At 42.8% G+C, this 19,908-nt stretch overlaps 1 long non-coding RNA gene across 1 annotated transcript; it reads right to left on the bottom strand.

Moving 5' to 3' along the window:
- Nucleotides 1-2,356: 2,356 nt before the first annotated feature.
- LOC123074372 (uncharacterized) lies at nucleotides 2,357-4,947 on the bottom strand. Its single transcript, XR_006435943.1, has 3 exons — nucleotides 4,785-4,947; nucleotides 3,041-3,133; nucleotides 2,357-2,599 (listed from the first exon to the last, which is right to left on the bottom strand). It is a non-coding gene; the product is annotated as an uncharacterized lncRNA (long non-coding RNA).
- Nucleotides 4,948-19,908: the final 14,961 nt, after the last annotated feature.

Below are 19,908 nucleotides of genomic sequence, written 5' to 3' on the forward strand. Positions count from 1 at the left end.
TTGGATCTCTTAAAAAGATTAGCAAGTGGATGCGGATCCATAAACTTAGATTTTTAGCAAGAAAAGATGCAAGCAAATAGAGGGCACATAGCAACACAAACAAAGATAGCAAATGAGCAAAAAGGAAAACAAAAAAGACGAACGTAAGAAGGGCGAATAAAAAGGCAAATATTTTCGAAAAACGTTTTAGAAGTGGGGGAGAGGAAAACGAGAGGCAAATGGTGAATAATGTAATGCAAGAGATGAGAGTTTTATGATGGATACTTGGTAGGCTTGATGTAGATCTCCTCGGCAACGTTACCAAAAATTGGTAAGTTGACAGGAGACTATTCTTGACTTGGCATAGATCTCCCCGGGAACGGCGCCAGAAATTCTTCCTGCTACTTCTTGAGCTTGTGTTGGTTTTTCCCTTGAAGAGGAAAGGGTGATGCAGCACAGTAGAGATAATTATTTCCCTAAGTTAAGAACCAAGGTATCAATCCAGTAGGATAAGAACGCACAAATAACCAATACCTACACAAACAATCAACCACTTGCACCCAACACGATAAAGGGGTTGTCAATCCCTTCACGGTCACTTGCAAAGGTGAGATCTGGTAGAGATAGATAAAACTAAATAAAAGATAAAGTAAATATTTTTGGGTTTTTTGGTTTATAGATCTGAAAATAAAAGATTGCAAAATAGTAGATCAGAAACTAATATGATGGAAAATAGACCCGGGGGCCATAGGTTCCACTAGAGGCTTCTCTCATGAAGGAAAATAATACGGTGGGTGAAAAAATTACTGTCGAGCAATTGATAGAAAAGCGCAAAGTTATGACTATATCCAAGGAAATGATTATGTAATATAGGCATCACGTCCATGTCAAGTAGACCGACTCCTGCCTACATCTACTACTATTACCCCACACATCGACCGCTATCCAGCATGCATCTAGAGTATTAAGTTCATAAAGAACGGAGTAACTCTTTGAGTAAGATGACATGATGTAGAGGAATAAACTCATGCAATATGATGAAAACCCGATCTTTTTATCCTCGATGGCAACAATTCAATATGTGTCTCGCTACCCCTACTTTGTCACTGGGTGAAATCACGCAAGATTGAACCCAAAGCTAAGCACCTCTCCCATTGCAAGAAAAACCAATCTAGTTGGCCAAACCAAACCTATAATTCGAAGAGAAATACAAAGATATCACATCATGCATATAAGAATTCACAGAAGATTCAAATAATATTCGTAGAGAAGCTTATCATAAATCCACAATTCATCGGATCTCGACAAACACACCGCAAAAGAAGATTACATCGGATAGATCTCCAAGAACATCGAGGAGAGCATGGTACTGATAATCAAAGAGAGAGAAGAAGCCATCTAGATACTAGCTATATGGACCTGTAGGTCTGTGGTAAACTACTCACGCTTCATCAGAAGGGTAATAGAGTTGATGTATATGCCCTCCGTGATCGAATCCCCCTCCGGCAGGACGCCGGAAAAGGCCCCAAGATGGGATCTCACGGGAATAGAAGGTTGCCGCGGTGGAAAAGTGTTTTCGTGGGTGCCTCTGGTGGTTCTGGAATATATGTGAATATATAGGAGGATGAGCTAGGTCAAGAAGTCACCGAGGGGCCCCCAAGGTAGGGGCGCGCCCTCCACCCTTGGCGCCACCTCGTGGCTCTTCTAACTTGCACTCCAAGTCCCCTGGGTGTCTTCTGGTCCAAGAAAAATCATCGTGAAGTTTTATTCCGTTTGAACTCCGTCTAGTATTCCTTTTTTGCGAAGCTCAAAAACAAGGAAAAAACAGAAACTGGCACTGGGCTCTAGGGTAATAAGTTAGTCCCAAATATAATATAAGATAGCATATTAATGCATATAAAACATCCAAAATAGATAATATAATAGCATGGGACAATAAAAAATTATAGATACGTTCGAGACGTATCACGCACCGCCTCCTTGCTCTATAAATACCCCAACACTACAGGAATCAGCTATTTTGCCGACTGCCACGGCGGACGGCAAAGGCATGAACGGCGGACGGCAAAGGCCTTTGCCGTCAGCCGCGGACGGCAAAAGGCTCCGGCAAAGTAAGGTTCGGCAAAGAGCTACTTTGCCGTCTGCTTCCGGGCGGCTGACGGCAAAGGGCCTTTGCCGTCTGCAGCGGACGGCAAAGAGCCTGCAGTCTTTGCCGTCTGCCAGCAGACGGCAAAGACTGCAGGCTCTTTGCCATCTGCTGGCATATGGCAAAGAGACCAAATAGGCATTAATTCTGTTTCTTCTTATACCCATTCATTTTCACAGAAAATCAAACACACATATATATACATAGTAACAAGTTTCATCCATACATAGTACCAATATAGCATATCCAACACATGTTACCAATAGTAGCAAGTTTCATCCATACATATACATAGTTTCATCAATATTACACAGTTTCATCCATAGTTAGCAAGTTTCACAAAGTCAAAACAAAAACTAAAGACAAGCATTCCATATCTGAAATTAGAAGAAATGACCTAAAACTAAATATCTATTTTCCTAAAAACTATCTTATTACTAAGATCTTCTCTGGATCTTCTTCTTTTCTTCCAACCTGTATAACAAAAACACTAAGAGTCAACACCAGAAAGTACTAAATTTTGAGAGATATCCAGATCCTGCAACAGTACATTAAGAGCAAATTTTGTCGCTAAATAAGCATTGCAATTATCACAGTACAACAAGCAAACAAACACAAGAGTCATGTCCATAAAGCAAATAGATATACAGGCAAGCATAGGTGCAGAGAAGCACATATAGAGTTAGTAATAAACTTGGATAGATGGTTCAATACAAGCACATTGTAACAGTACCCATAATAACTTAGATAACTTAACTACTTCTAAGTACTCAGAAGTAAAGCTGATTGTCCCTATTTTCAGTAAGTGATCATGCAAGAAGACAATTCTTTTATGGGTCTCAGTACCACTAGAAGGTCTCAGGACACAAGTTGATCTTGCAGAAAAGATAAACAAACACATGCCACATATATTACCAATTTCATGGAAACAATAATGTTGGTATCTTTTCATATGCAGAGCCCTTTCTTTCTCCTCTTGGCTTAAGCCATAAAATCCACATGAGGCACCTGCAAGTCACTCCACTGTTGTTATGTTGTACAGTTCAACAAACACAATGACATAAGCACATCTTTTTCAAACAGGAAAATAGAGGGCTGAATTGTGGAGAGCAAAAGGGCGGCCTTGAAACTGATTCAACTAAAGGGTAGAGTTAGTATTATCAAGGCCAAAACCAAAAACAATCCCAGTTCTAACAGATGACATACACAACGTACAGACAAAAAAGGGCCATCTAAAATGTCTACTTGTTCTAGTGGCCAACACGTGGTAACAGGCAAAAACATCCACAAAGTCTCTCCTAAACCTCATAGCATTCATTGGCAGTTGTCTTGTCAGGTGTGTTCTACTTGTTCATAAAGCATGAATGTCAAGAGCAACATGGATAATGCTGGCATGGAGAACAGAGTCATATAACATTTCCAGTATCCAAATTTACTGTATTTAAAGCTAAGCTGAACATCTTGTAGGAACAAAAAAGAAAAAAAAATAGCTGAGTCTGAATCTGATAATAACAAAAATATATCAGCTGGGCAAAATATGGATGCTCAAGGCACGTGTAGATACAAACTATGGCCAAACTATTTTAAGAGGACTTAAGAGGGCAAATCTTCAAGCACTATACGTATCTAACTCTGCACTAGTTTCCATTATAAACAAATAAAACAGAGTAAAGGGCGGGAAAAGGTTTATTTTTACATCTTGTCAGGCGGAGGCATTTACTACGTAATATCCTGAACTTGGTGACATGTACTGGAAACAAGGAATTCATCATCAAATTGTGATATATATTAAATTGAGAAAAGATCAGGAGCCTACTTGTATGTGCATCAATTATATAAGCGGATGAAGTACAAGGATGTCAGCTACTTCTAGTTACGCATATAAAAAATAGTATCATCGATTGTATAAGCAGCTTGGCATTTACCCAGTAACAATCAAGCATGAGTTGTACCAGATTTTGATTTTACCAATAACCGAGAATACATAGTCGGCTTCCCATTTTCCTTCCAAGTAGTCTTTTTCTTCCAAAGGGACTTGTCTTTCATAACAAAACGTACAAAAATAAAACACGTATATTTATTTGCTGATAACAAGTGGGATCAAACTAAGCATTCCATGGCAACAAGCAGCACCCTCATCTTGGTACAATAGCATGAAAATTCACGTGGCATAATTTTCATCAACTTGATTGTGTGGAAATAAATACGATGGCTATTTTCACCACATAACAAATAGAAAGTTTGCACATATTATATAACAGAGAAGCAGTGTAATAGCAAGCCTAGTTAACAAACAATCAACTCTTTCCCAATCGATTTAGTGAGATGAATGAATTACTTTCCATCCATAAACAACAAAAATCAAAGGAACCAACAGGAGCATCTCATGGACATTTACTTATTAAACTAGTAGTTGCTTAACTAAGTAGCAGCTCTCACAAATTCTACACTGCTAGTGCTCACACGGTGAGAGAAGAGAAACAAAATAGCCAGTGATGCTAGTCTATCGATGGCTGTAACCTGCGAGTATCAGGAAACAAAGTGGCCACGTTTTTTGCATCAGGTTCAGTCCAAGAAAATTTGAGAGCCCCTAGAGAATTATCCAAGAGCACGGCGGCAGTCATTTGGAAAGAAAAGAAAATAGAGCGAGAGGGTCGACCTTCTTGTTCTATGGGAAATCATGGTGGGCAGGGCAGATGACCTCGCTGTCGACCTCGTCCAGCTCGTGGGGCTTGAGCGTGGGGTCCTGGTCGTCGCCGTGCATGGATCTGGAGAGGGGGAGAGCTCCTGCTGATCTAAATCAAAGCAAAAATAAGTCTATTGGAATGGGGGACAGAAGGAAGGAGCAAAGGAGAGAGGAATCGATGGGGAGAAGTAGGGAGGGACCCTGTGCGGTGCGTCGTCGTCGCCCGCGAGCTCGAGCTCAGGCCTCCCGCAGGTCACGGTGGCGCGCGCCGAGCCGGGAGAGCCGGGTGTGTGGATGGGTGGAGGGCGGGGGGGTGGCGGCGTTGGGTACCCTTCCGGCTGGAGGAGACGAGGCGCGGTGGCGCGCCGGCCGGAGGAGAGCAGAGGCGCGGTTGCGAAGCTCGGCCCGGAGCTGGTCGGGGTCGGTGAGGACGGCGGCGGCGTGGGAGTGGACGGTGCCGTGGGCGCGGAGGAGGAGCGGCGACCCCAGTGCATCGGCGAGGCGGAGGAGGGCGCCGGCAGGCGGATGTGGGGGCGGAGTAGGGTTTGGTGGGGGGATGCGCTTCTTTCGGCCCATCGGGGGAAAATGAGATCCACTGGTCAGATCCGAAGATAGCCCCCCTCTTTGCCGTCCGCTGGCACTTCTTTACCGTCCGCTGGCAGATGGCAAAGATTCTTTGCCATCTGCCAGCAGACGACAAAGAAATAACAGATGACAAAGACCTTCTTTGCCGTCTGCTAACTCTTTTGCCGTCTGTTGTTTGGTAGCTGATGGCAAAGACCTTCTTTGCCGTCTGCAAGCAGACGGCAAAGAACTGGCAGACGGCAAAATCCCTGCTTCCAGTAGTGCAATATTCCAAAAACCCTAGGGGAGTCGACGAAACACAATTCCAGCTGCCGCAAGTTCGAGAACCACCAGATCCAATCTTGACACCATCATGGAGGGGTTCATCATCCTCATTGGTGCCTCTCCGATGATGCGTGAGTAGTTCACTGTAGACCTCCCTATCCGTAGGCAGTAGCTAGATGGCTTCTTCTCTGTTTTTGATTCTCAATACAATGGTCTCTTGGTGATCTATTTGATGTAACTCTTTTTTGTAGTGTGTTTGTTGGGATCTAATGAACTTTGAGTTTATGATCAGATCTATATATCCATGAAAGTTATTTGAGTTTCTTTGATCTCTTATATGCATGATTACTTATAGCCTCGTATTTCTTCTTCGAATCTTTGGTTTTGTTAGGCCGACTAGATCATTTTTTCTTGCCATGGGAAGAGGTGCTTTGTGATGGGTTCGATCGTATGGTATTCTTTCCCAGTGACATAAGGGACAACAAGACACGTATGTATCGTTGCTATTAAGGATAACAAGATGGGGTCTATTCCTACATGAATAGATCTTGTCTACATCATGTCATCGTTCTTATTGCATTACTTCATTTCTCCATGAACTTAATACACTAGATGCATGCTAGATAGCGGTCGATGTGTGGAGTAATAGTAGTAGATGCAGGCAGAGTCGGTCTACTAATCTTGGACGTGATGCCTATATAATGATCATTGCCTGCATATCCTCATAATTATTCGATGTTCTATCAATTGCCCAATAGTAATTTGTTTACCCACTACATGCTATTTTCTCGAGAGAAGCCACTAGTGAAATCTACAGCCCCCGGGTCTATTTTCTCATCATATATTTTTAGATCTATATTGCTATTTGCCTTTCTATTTATTTGCATCTTTTATTTTCATATCTATATTACCAAAAACCCAAAAATACCCTGCTGAATTTTATTTGCCGTTATTTTATTTGCATCTACCAATCTATCTCTTTACCATCTTTTACCCGAGAGGGATTGACAACCCCATCTTACGCGTCTGGTTGCAAGTATTTGTTCTTTGTGTGCATGTACCGTTTACTATGTTGCTTGGTTCTCCTACTGGTTCGATAACCTTGGTTTCATAACTGAGGGAAATACCTACCGTAGCTATGTTGCATCATCCCTTCCTCTTCGGGAAAAACTGACACAGACACAAGCCATCAGGGGCGCTCCCTGGGGGCTAGGGCGCGCCCGCAGGCTTGTGGCCACCTAGTGGATCCCCTCTGCTATTTTATTCGCCCAATAATTTTTATATATTCCAAAATAATTCTCCATAAATTTTTAGGGCTTTTGGAGTTGTGCAAAATAGGTCTCTCAAATTTGCTCCTTTCCAGTCCAGAATTCCAACTGCCGGCATTCTCCCTCTTCATGTAAATCTCGTAAAATAACAGACAAAAGGCATAAATTGTACCTTAATGTGAAAATAACAGTCCATAATGCAATAAATATTCATATAAAAACATGATGCAAAATGGACGTATCAACTCCCCCAAGCTTAGACCTCGCTTGTCCTTAAGCGAAAGCCGAGATCGATAATCATGTCCACATTTTTAGAGATAGAGGTGTCGATAAAATAAAATACGGACATGAGGGCATCATGATCATCTTTAGAACAACAATGTACATTGTTATATAACTTCTCATGCTAAAGTGACAATTCGTTCCCAAGGTAAAGTATGAACTAAAAACTTTATTGAAAACCAACAAACTATGATCTCGGTCATTGAAGCAATTGCAATTTATCATAAAAAGAGTCAATATACGAGCTTGTCTAGCAAGTCCATATACTCAATCATCTTTTCGTCTTCCACAATTGCTAACACTCACGAGATACTTATGAGATCAAAGCTTCAATCGGACACAGAGAAAGATAGGGGCTTATAACTTTGCCTCCCAACCTTTTACCTCAAGGGTAATGTCAGCAATAATAACTCATGATCACCTACATCCGAGTAGATATATGTGTCTAGATCTTTCCCCAACACATGAAGCTTGCCAAAAGAAAAAGGCGAAATATAGGAAATAGTGAAGATCACCATGGCTCTTGCATAAAGGTAAGTACTAAAAAGTAAAAGATAGGCCCTTCGCAGAGGGAAGTAGAGGTTGTCATGCACTTTTTGGTTGGATGCACAAAATCTTAATGCAACGGAACGCCACTTTATATTGCCACTTGTGATAGAAAACCTTATTATGCAGTCCGTCACTTTTAGTTCTTCCCCATCACAAGTTCGTATAAAGTTCATTTTCCCCGCATTAATAGATCATACATATTTAAAGAGCAATTTTTATTGCTTGCACCGATGACAACTTACTTGAAGGATCTTACCCAATCCATACGTGGGTATAGTGGACTCTCATGGCAAAACTGTGTTGATGGTGTTTGGATGCAGAAGTAGTATCTCTACTTGGTGCGGAAGTTTTGGCTAGTATGAGGTGGAAGCAAGCGTCACCTGTTAGAGGATCCATGCCAATATAACTTCTATTCGAAAATAAGCAAACATAACTCATTATGTTGTCTTCCTTGTCCAACATCAACTTCTTAGCATATAATATTTTAATGAGTGCTTACAATCATAAAAGATGTCCAAGATTGTATATTTATATGTGAACCTCTCTTTCTTTATTACTTCCTTTTAATTGCAACAATGACCAACACTATGTTTGTCAACCCACAACAAGTTTCAATTCTCATACTTCTTATATGTGAAGTCATCACTCTCCATAAGATTATTATATACTCTTTTATTCAATTTTTTCCTTTCCAAGATCAAAACGGGAAAGCAAAGCCCTTACTCAAAAATACTCTTTATTACATAACTCTCACACCCGATTACACAGAGGGACCTCAAAGCAAAACCCAAAAACTAGATCATACTAAAACTCTTATTCTACTAGATCAAGATATAACCAAAAGGATTGAACTAAGAAAAAAAGATAAAAGTAAAGATATGATGGTGATACGATACCGGGGCACCTCCCCCAAGCTTGGCACAAGCCAAGGGGAGTGCCCATACCCGTGTACTCAACTCTCCTTCTTCGGAGGTGATGGTGTGATATTCTTGGCGATGATGCCTTTCAAGATGCGATTCTCCTCCTCAAGCCTATTGATTTGCTGCTTGAGATCCATTATTTCGTTGCGGAGTTTGCCTATGACAGTTAGGGCACTGTCCTCCCATGGATGCATATTGGCTGCAGGGGAGAAAGCAACACGCTTTTTCAAGTTATTATAAGAGAGAAATTTAGCATTGGGAGGTATGACCGAATCCGGTATTGCTGAGCTCTGGAGTTCCTCGAGCATGGCTCCTGGTTGAGGGCGAGAGGTGACTTCTTGATCCTCCTCCATGGCATCCACTCTTTTCAGGTCGGCCTCCATCTCTTCCTCTGTTGACCACCCAAAGTGATCAGCTTTGCCGTATGCTCTTGGGTCTGGTCTCAAGTGGGAGACATGACTCTCCCCGACCGACTCTTGCAAAGACATCTTGCTCTAAATTTGCTGCAGAAATAGCTAGAAACAAGAACAGAGGATATTGCCATGGTACAATAGTCAAAACCTTCGGGAGATTATATAATGATTTTTTCCTAACTGTAAGAAGTATTCTGCCAGAAAACGGAGTCCGGAGGGCACACGAGGTGGCCACAAGCCTCGAAGGCACACCCAGGGGGTAGGGCACGCCGCCACGGCTTGTTGCCTCCTCGTGCACTATTCGGGCTACTTTTTATTTTTCTAATTTTTTAAATATTCCAAAATGGAGTAAAATTGCCTTTAGAAGACTTTTGGAGTCGGTTTACTTACCGTATCACATAACTATTCCTTTTTAGGGTTCTGGCGTGTTCCGGTAGGTTTTCTTTATGTACTCCTCCGGTGTTATGGTATTAGCAATATTGGTTTCAACATTTATGGGAGCACCTGAGATATAATGTTTGATTTTTTGCTCGTATACCACCTTTGGGTTATTGACCTCAACATTGTTGATTTTGATGGCACCGGAACGATAAACTTCCTTGATAATGTAAGGCCCTTCCCATTTAGAGAGAAGTTTTCCTGCAAAAAGTCTTAAATGAGAGTTTTATAGCAAGACATGGTCACCTACATTGAATTCCCGCTTTTGTATCCTTTTGCCATGCCATCTTTTAACCTTTTCTTTAAAAAACTTGGAATTCTCATAGGCATGGGTTCTCCATTCATCAAGTGAATTAATGTCAAATAACCTCTTTCCACCGGAAAGTTTGAAATCATAGATGATCTCTTTAATTGCCCAATAAGCTTTATGTTCTAGTTCAAGAGGTGAGTGACATGCTTTTCCATATACCATTTTATACGGAGACATACCCATAGGGTTTTTATAAGCAGTTCTGTAAGCCCATAATGCATCATAAAGTTTCTTAGACCAATTCTTCCTGGATCTATTAACAACCTTTTGCAAGATCAATTTTATTTCTCTATTACTTAATTTCACTTGACCAATAGATTGAGGGTGATAAGGACATGAAATTCTATGGTTAACATCATAGTTAGCAAGCAATTTATGGAAACCACCTTGAATAAAGTGTGAACCACCATCACTCATCAAATATCTAGGGAGTCCAAACCTCGGGAAAATAACTTCTTTAAGCATTTTAATGGAGGTGTTATGATCAGCACTATTAGTTGGAATAGCTTGTACCCACTTAGTAACATAATCAACAACAACCAAAATATGTGCATACACATTGGAGGAAGGGAAAGGCCCCATATAATCAAATCCTCAAACATCAAATGGTTCAATAAAAAGTGAACAATTCATAGGCATTTCCTGACGTCTACTAATATTACCAATTCTTTGACATTCATCACAAGACAAGACAAACTTACGAGCATCCTTGAAAAGAGTAGGCCAGTAAAAACCAGATTGTAATACCTTGTGTGCAGTTCTATCACCAGCATGGTGTCCTCCATAGGCCTCAGAGTGACACTTGCGTAGGATCTGTTCCTGTTCATGCTTAGGTATACAACGTCTAATAACACCATCTACTCCTTCTTTATAAAGATGCGGATCATCCCATAAGTAATGTCTTAAATCATAGAAAAACTTTTTCTTTTGTTGGTATGTGAAACTAGGTGGTATAAATTTAGAAAAAATATAATTAGCATAGTCTGCATATCATCAATAGGTAGTGGGTCATCAAGAATATTTTCTAGCCTAGACAAGTTGTCTGCTATGGGGTTCTCAGCTCCCTTTCTGTCAATAATATGTAAATCAATTCTTGTAGTAGGAGAACCCACCTAATGAGTCTAGGTTTAGCATCTTTCTTTTCCATAAGATATTTAATAGCAGAATGATCAGTGTGAACAGTTACTTTAGAATCAACAATATAAAATTTGAACTTGTCACAAGCAAATACAACTGCTAAAAATTCCTTTTCAGTAGTAGCATAGTTTCTTTGGGCACTGTCTAGAGTTTTACTAGCATAATGGATAACATTTAATTTCTTATCAACTCTTTGTCCTAGAACAACACCAGTAGCATAATCACTAGCATCACACATAATTTCAAAGGGTAGGTTCCAATCAGGTGGTTGAACAATAGGTGCACAGATTAAGGCTTTCTTAAGGATTTCAAATACTTCTACGCAATCATCATCAAAGACAAATGGAACATCTTTTTGCAAAAGATTGGTGAGAGGCCTAGAAATTTTAGAGAAGTCTTTAATAAATCTCCTATAGAAACCATCATGACCAAGGAAACTTCTCATACCTTTGATATCTTTAGGACACGATATTTTTTCAATAGCACCAACTTTAGCTTTATCATCTTCAATACCTCTTTCGGAGATTTTATGCCCGAAGACAATACCTTCATTAACCATAAAGTGGCACTTCTCCCAATTCAAGACAAGATTGGTTTCTTCAAATTTGCAAAACTTGATCAACGTTGCTTAAGCAACAATCAAAAGAAGTTTCGTAAACGGAAAAATCATCCATGAAAACCTCAACAATCTTTTCACAAAAGTCAGAGAATATAGCAGTCATACATCTTTGAAAGGTAGTAGGTGCATTGCATAAACCAAAAGGCATACATCTTTAAGCAAAGGTACCAAAAGGGCAAGTAAAAGTAGTTTTTTCTTCATCCTCTTGTGAAAAAGTCTTTTGAGAAAAACCAGAGTATCCATCTAGAAAAGTGTGCGTGTTTTGATAGTCTTTCTAGCATTTGATCAATGAAAGGTAAAGGATAATGATCTTTCCTAGTAGATTTGTTTAATTTTATGAAATCAATTACCATTCTATAACCAGTGACAATTATTTGTGGGATAAGTTCATTTTTATCATTAGGAACAACGGTAATACCTCCCTTCTTAGGGATGCAATGAACAAGACTCACCCATCTACTGTCAGTAATAGGATAGATTATACTTGCTTCTAGCAGCTTTAGTATTTCATTCCTTACCACTTCTTTCATCTTTGGATTCAACCATCACCGGTGATCAACAACTGGTTTAGCATCAGGCTCCATATTAGTTTTATGCCGACATAGAGTGGGGCTAATGCCCTTAAGATCATCAAGAGTATATCCATTAGCAGCATGGTGCTTCCTCAGTGTTTTTTTCAATAATTTCTTTTCTTCATGCTCTGAAAGGTTAGCACTAGTAATAACAGGATATATCTTCTTTTCATCAAATAAGCATGTTTCAAAGTATCATGTAATTGTTTAAGTTCAAACATGGGATCAATATTGGGTGGTAGAGGATCTCCAAGAGTCTCAACAAGCAAGTTGTGTTTCAAAACAGGCATTTGTTTAAAGAATATTTCTTTTCTTTCATTCATGAACGTACCATTTTCATGGTCTAGAAAATATTGTTCTAATGGATAAGTAGGAGGCACGGCAATGGAAGCAAGACCAATAATTCAATATTTACTAGGTAATTCTTTATAATGAGGTTGTCTACGAAATTTAGAGAAATTAAACTCATGAGACACATCCCCGAAGCTAACACTGACAGTTTCTTTCTCATAATCTATTTTAGCATTAACAGTGTTCAAGAAGGGTCTACCAAATATAATGGGACAAAAATCATATTGTGGGGAACCAAGAACTAGAAAATAAGTAGGGTATTTTATTTTCCCACACAAGACTTCAACATCTCTAACAATCCCAATTGATGAAATAGTATCTCTATTAGCAAGTTTAATAGTAACATCAATATCTTCTATTTCAGCAGGTGCAATATCATTCGTAATTTCTTGATATAAAGTAAAAGGGATTGCACTCACACTAGAACCCAAATCACATAAGCCATGATAACAATGATCTCCTATTTTAACAAAGACAACATGCATGCCAATAACATGTCTATGTTTATGTTTTTCATCGGGTTTAGCAATTCTAGCAGCTTCATCATAGAAATAAATAACATGCCCATCAATATTATCGACCAAGAGATCTTTAACCATAGCAATACTAGGTTCAACTTTAATTTGTTTCGAGGGTGTAGGTGTTCTAGTATAACTGTTATGGACTATGGCTGAAGCTTTAGCATGTTCTTTCACAACTAGGAAAAGGGCTATAGATGGAATGGCCACTAATGGCGCACCAGACATGTGGTGCGCCACTACTATATAGCAGTGGCGCACCACGGTCTGGTGCGCCATTAGTGTGAAAGACACTAATGGCGCACCAGACGCAAGGTGCGCCATTAGTAACAATTTTTTATTTTATTTTTCCAAACATACTAATGGCGCACCAGGGCACAGTGCGCCATTACTAGTACTAACTAGTAATGGCGCACCAGCCTCACAGTGCGCCACTACTATATTTTTTTATTTTTTATTTTTTTGCAAAACTACTAATGGCGCACTGTGCCCTAGTGCGCCATTATTGTTATTTTTTTGCAAAACTACTAATGGCGCACCACCAGCAGGTGCGCCATTAGTAACTAGGGTTACTAATGGCGCATTTGTTGGTGGTGCGCCATTAGTAACCTGGGACGAGCTAGATATTTTGGACAGCCACACCTACCCACTCACTTTCCCCACTTCATTCTCTCCACCTCCTCCTCCAAACTTGTCTCGGCTGCCTCCTCCTCCTCACCTCATTTGCACCATAAATTCATCCAAATTAAGTGGTTAAATTACCTTTTTTTGATAGGTAAGTAAGGGGGAAGCTATCTTTATGTTGTTCTCCCTCCAACAACGTGCACATCCACTTTTTATGGCCTAGCTAGATCTATGTATGTTTTTGGTGTTGCATATATGTTTGTGTTTGCAGGTACCAGTATTTGAAATGCGATAGTTGCCAATATTTTGCCGGAATGTTGATTCATTTCCGTTTCGGCGAGAATTTTGGCACTATGCATTCTTTTTGGTCCTATTTTTAGGGAAAGTCATGCCAAATTTTTGCTTGGTTCTAAAATATCGTTTTGCTCTACCCCGCAGGCGACCATGGTCCGCACGATGACCGAAGGCATCGTGAATAGATTTTTGAGCTCCGCGAAGGCCGAGATGCTTGAAAAGAACGAGACGGAGATAAGATGTCCGTGTCGAAGATGCAAGCTGAAGAGCCTTATTGCGGACCCGGATTTCGGGCAGGTGCGGGACCACCTGCTCTTGCGTGGTGCTGTCGGGACCCCGATTCTAAGTCACACCGATCTAGCCTGTAACACCTCATATCACCTTGCGGCCTCACGCACGGTATTCCCACGGGTGTCGCCTTACCATGGCCCGGGACCGTTTGCGCCTTTTGGCTCACGTATATGATAATGTCGCTAGCATCCATATGACAGAGAACCCGGGCCGACATGGCTAGTCGTGAACCCAAAGCGGCACTAACATATGGGGACAGGCATACATGAATCAACATCGAACGTGTCAGTCAGCAGCGTGCGAATCTGGGCTGTAGCGCTGGGATAACAGGACTCCGGGAACCCGGGCTGTAGCAGGCTAGGCAGGACTCCGGATGTCACCGCGTGACATTTCCCCGAAGGGACAGACACCGGAACGATATGAAGCACATGCCGGCCAGTCAAGTGTCCAGAGCAGTAGTGCTGGGCTAGCAGGACTACTATGGCTCAAGGAGGCACTAGACTACATTTCCCCATAAGAGAGGCTGCTAAGGATAGACAACTAGATTGTCGGATCCCACACATACCAAGCATTTCAATCATAAACACAATATGCTCGATATGTGCAAATACAACATGGCATCACAACAAGACTCTACGACTCAGAGTATTTATTCATTAGGCTCCGAAGAGCCAGATATTACAAACATGGGTCTCATGACCCAACATTCAGAGCATACAAGTCAAAGCACATGCGGAAGCTTAACATGTCTGAGTACAGACATCTACAAATGAAAAAGGCTGAGAAGCCTGACTATCTACCAGATCCTGCCGAGGGCACAAGATCGTAGCTGAGGTATCAAGCTAAACGTCGAAGTCCACACGGAACTACTAGCGAGACTGACGTCTCTCTGCAAAACATAAAATAGGCAAACGTGAGTACAAATGTACCCAGCAAGACTTACATCAGAACTAGCTACATATGCATCGGTATCAACAAAGGGGTGGTGGAGTTTAACTGCAGCAAGCCAGCTTTGACTCAGTGGCTATCCTGAACTACGACTGCAAGCAACTCTTTTGAGGTGGCGCACACGAGTCCACATATTCACCATATCAATACTCCACTATGGATCCGCTCCCGTCTCCCTACGAGAACGCCATCCATAGCACTCACGCTTATCTTGCGCATTTTAGAGTATCCACTTTCACTTGTCTATGAACTGTTATAGGCAACCCAGAAGTCCTTTACCGCGGACACGGCAATTCGAATAGATGATGTTAACCCTGCAGGGGTGTACTTCGACACACACGCTCTCACCACTTACCGCCGTTTACACGACATGTACTCGGCAACCTTCAAGCGGAGGCCCAGCGAGGGTGTCGGCCACAGCCTACCTAAACACTCAAGTCTCTAGTCCAGGTTTATCGCCTATTCAGGTTCCATCCGCAGGGAGTCCGGCCGAGGTTTCCACATACGGCCCCGAACGATGTGTGCAGGGTTCCGAGACACCAAACGGGCGCCCGGCATGCCCGGCCACGTGCCTACCGCATCACAGCCCACCCCTCCGGTCAGCGCTGCCCACGGCCTCCAGCATACTACAAACACCAGAAACTACTTGCAACTCCTGGACAGAGGACAAGGGTGATTAAGAAGCCGAGAGGGTCCATTGGTTTCGGGCCCAATGCGTGGTAGTAACTGTATCATGGATCACAAACACAGAACTCAGTTCCTGAGGACGGCTGCAATGAGACAACCCACCATGTACTCCTACATGGCCTCTCACCGCTACCTTTACCAAATCGTGTTCACACACTTAGCTCACACACAGTAGGACATGTTCATCACCATTCCAATTCATCCCCGATGAATCAGACCTGACACAACTCTAAGCAATAGCAGGCATGACAAACAAGCATGAATGAGTAGGCACATCAGGGCTCAAACAACTCCTACTCATGCTAGTGGGTTTCATCTATTTACTGTGGCAATGACAGGTCATGCAGAGGATAAGGGGTTCAACTACCGCAACAAGTAACAGTTGAATCGTTGTTGTCCTAATGCAGTAAAGAGAGCAGGAGCGAGAGAGTGGGATTGTATCGGAATGAACAAGGGGTTTATGCTTGCCTGACACTTCCGAAGATAGCATTGAGTCTTCATTAGTGTCATCGAACTCATCGTCGGAAACACGGCTATCGAGAGGGGACAATACCGGCAACAGAGAGGAAACACAATCAATGCAATGCACAATATGATGCATGATCATGACATGGCAATATGAATGTGTTTTGAGCTAATGCAGCTAGCAACATATTAAATGGAGTTGGTTTGAACCTTAGGTTCAAATTCAAACTCCATATAAGACATTTCAGATGCCATTTATTTAAATTGTCATATACAGTGGCTGTAAGTTGTTCAAACATGCATGATGATGCCATAAACAGATTCTTTGGATTTTTCTGATAATTTTTCACATATAAATCATTTCATTTGGAGCTACGGTTGAATTTCTATGAATTTTAGAAGTTAGGGCTTTTCTGGAATTTTCTGAATTATTTCTAAATAAGAAAATCCCAGCAAATGTATTTATGATGTCAGCAGTGTGTCATAGCGACGTCAGCAGTCAACCACGGTCAAACCTGACGGTGGGACCCGCATGTCATTGAGACAGTGTTGAACTCCGGTTTAACCCCGCGTTGACTCAGCTTTGACCCGTCGTGGGGCCCGGTGTCAGTGTCACTGGGTTAAACTAACCACGGGGTTAGTGGCTAACCTAATCTGCCATGTCACCTAACCGGCGTTTAGCCGCCGGCGGCAGCAGACGCGGCGGGGCACTCGGGCACGGGCTGTGGTGCCCCGTTCGCAGCGTGGCTGGGCTCGTTCGAGAGCCCAGACCAGCGCGCGTCGGGCGGTGGCGCCAGTCGGGCCTGGGGTGGCCGGAGGCGATGGCGAGGGGCTCGACCGCGGCGGCCGGAGCTCGGGCGCACTCGGGAACAGGGCTGCGGTGGTCGTTGAGTGGCGTGCTTAGCTCCTACGGCACCTACACGGCGCGGTGAGCACGTGGGTGTGCTCGGTTGGGAGCTATGATGACTGTGGCCACGGCGGCGAGAAGCTCGGGCGGCGGCGTGGTTCGGTGCTCGTGGGGAACGGTGCTATGGCAACCAAACGGGGAGCAGGGTTAGGGGGGAAATGACCGGGTGCTCACCGCGGTCACGCAGAGGTTCTCGGCGAGCTCGGGGAGGCACGGACGGCGTCGGAATTTGGCGGCGGCGATGCACGGCCGTGCGCGGAGACGACGGGTCGATGGCGAGGCGACAGGGCGTCCGGCGATGCTCGCGTTGAGGGGGAGCTTCAAGGCGTCGAGGCGGAGCTCATGGACTCATCGGCGGGGCGAGGGGTGGCCGGTGGCCACGGCAACGGCGACGGTGGCGACGGCTCCGTTCGGTGGTGCTGCGGGGAGAGAGACAGGGGAGGGGAGGGAGTGCAGCGAGTGAGGGAGAAGTGAGAGGGGGTCGGGGAGGTGCCGTGGCACTCGTGGAGGCGTCCAGAAGCGGCGGAAGCAGGAGGTGGCCTCGCGCGCGGCGACCACACGCCCGGCGTCCCTCTGGCGTCCTTCTGGCGCGAGGTGGGAGACGGTGGCGGCTCTGGTGGGCTGGGCCAGATCCTGGGCCGTGGTGGGGCGCCAGGTATGTCCAGGTGAGGGGCCCAGTGGCCTTCTCTCTCTCTCTTACTTAATTGTTTCTGTTTTCTAGTTTAATTTGTTTTGTTTTGATTTAGTAAAATACTAAACCATTTTATAAAATCCTGGAAATAATTAGGGGTGCTGTCTGAATTATTCTAGTGACCCATAACAATTTCCAACATTTTTGGAGCACCAAAAATGTATATGGCATTTAAATAGCTCCAATTCAAATATGTTTGAATTAACTCAAAGACCATAAATGCCTTGGAAAAATGTGCATGACCTCTGGTAAAGGTTTTAACCTTTTTCCATAAATAATGAACATTTTTTAAGGGCATTTTGGGTTTAATGAAAATATTTTTATTTTGAACCTAGTTGAATTCATTTGGTGCTAGGGTTTGGTCATCCCCAATTCAAATTCATTTGAATTAAACATGATGACATGAATGCTTTCATGCAATTAACTACAAGCAATTCTAGGGCTGTGACAACTCACCCCCACTAAACAAGAATCTCGTCCTGAGATTCAAGACGTGAGGTAAGAAGACAGAGGGACACAGGCTAACACCATCTTCATGATCCATTTGCTCTTCGCAAAGATGTTGATCCGTTGCTTCAATTAACGTTGACGTCTTTGCTTTCGAGATCTTCATCAGACACGATGACGACAAGGGAAAATTCTATAGAAATCGATCTCCTTAAAGATCGAGCAACTCACGATCAACTCACGGAATGCGACGTTGAGTATCTCTTGAGCTGAGACTCAACACATACATCGAGGGAGATGGAAGAGCAAACGATGAGATTTGATTTGGTGGGCAACAATCCCACGCTTAGGTAGGATGGTGCATGGTTTCAAAGTAGCGAGGAGATAATTGCCACGATTCCATAACGGGGCACCTTGGGAAGGGTGACTCGTAGAAATATTCCTTAAGTGGCAAAAAGAATTACTTTTGATATAAGTATCATTGAAACTCTTTATACCAACTTAAGGCAATCACAAACGATCGTTCGAGGGAGTTCGGGAGAACGACACACTCGGGCTAGGATGGACGATGTGGACTACCTTGTTGAAGACAACACAAGGGGTGATTTGCTTATCACCGGAAATGAATGGGACTTATGGTAAGACCACTTGAAGATGATCTTGATCAGTAATTACTGGGAAGGGTAATCCAAGGTAGGATGTCACAATGACGGTGCAAGCTGGGAACAAAAATGGAAATGCTAGGAATGATTCTAGTAACTGGGGAGAAGCTCAACAGTAGAGAGTGAATCTACTGTTTGAAAGGTTTAGCATAACCGAAGGAAACTGGGAGCAATTCCAGTTAGTGCCGATGATAACACCTAGTGCTTGTGCGTGCTCTCAAGAACTTGAGCATTTCCATATTCATCCAGGTTTTACCAACATCCGTGTCAAGGATCTTGGCAACACATCATACTACCATGATGATTAGTGATGGAGGATGCAGGTGCAAAGGAGGACAACACTTTCTCAGATTTTTCCTTAGCAATGCCAAAGAAGCAATCTGGATGATCGACCGAGAGACATTTAGCACTCCACTTCTAATGTTCTCCTTGATGTGGTAGCGTAACCATTTATTGATATGGTTTGGTATCTAGAACATCAAGTAAAAGGTCGGACTTCGGGAGCACAAGAATCCATAAGGAATAACTAGTGGAATAAATCCTAGGAAATCCTTATGGGGAGGTGGCCAACTTCCTCAATCAAGATACTACAATAACAGGCCTTCCGGCTGGTTGTGTTGGCCACGACATCCACTTTACCGGTTATCGAGAGGGCAATATTATAATTCTTGGGAAATGTTCCAACCATCATATCTGCCTGAGAGTCAGATCTGGTTGGTTTCAGTATATTCCAGACTCATCAAGTCTAGAAAGAAAATTAAGGTTTGCAACACAAATCGACGAGATGACGTTGCGAGATTCTCAGGGGATGAACTACGATAGCAAGCTCCAAAACACGAGCTGGTTCTGCTCAAA

The sequence above is a fragment of the Triticum aestivum genome, chromosome 3D, assembly GCF_018294505.1.
Source record: "Triticum aestivum cultivar Chinese Spring chromosome 3D, IWGSC CS RefSeq v2.1, whole genome shotgun sequence".
Taxonomy (NCBI): Eukaryota; Viridiplantae; Streptophyta; class Magnoliopsida; order Poales; family Poaceae; genus Triticum; species Triticum aestivum.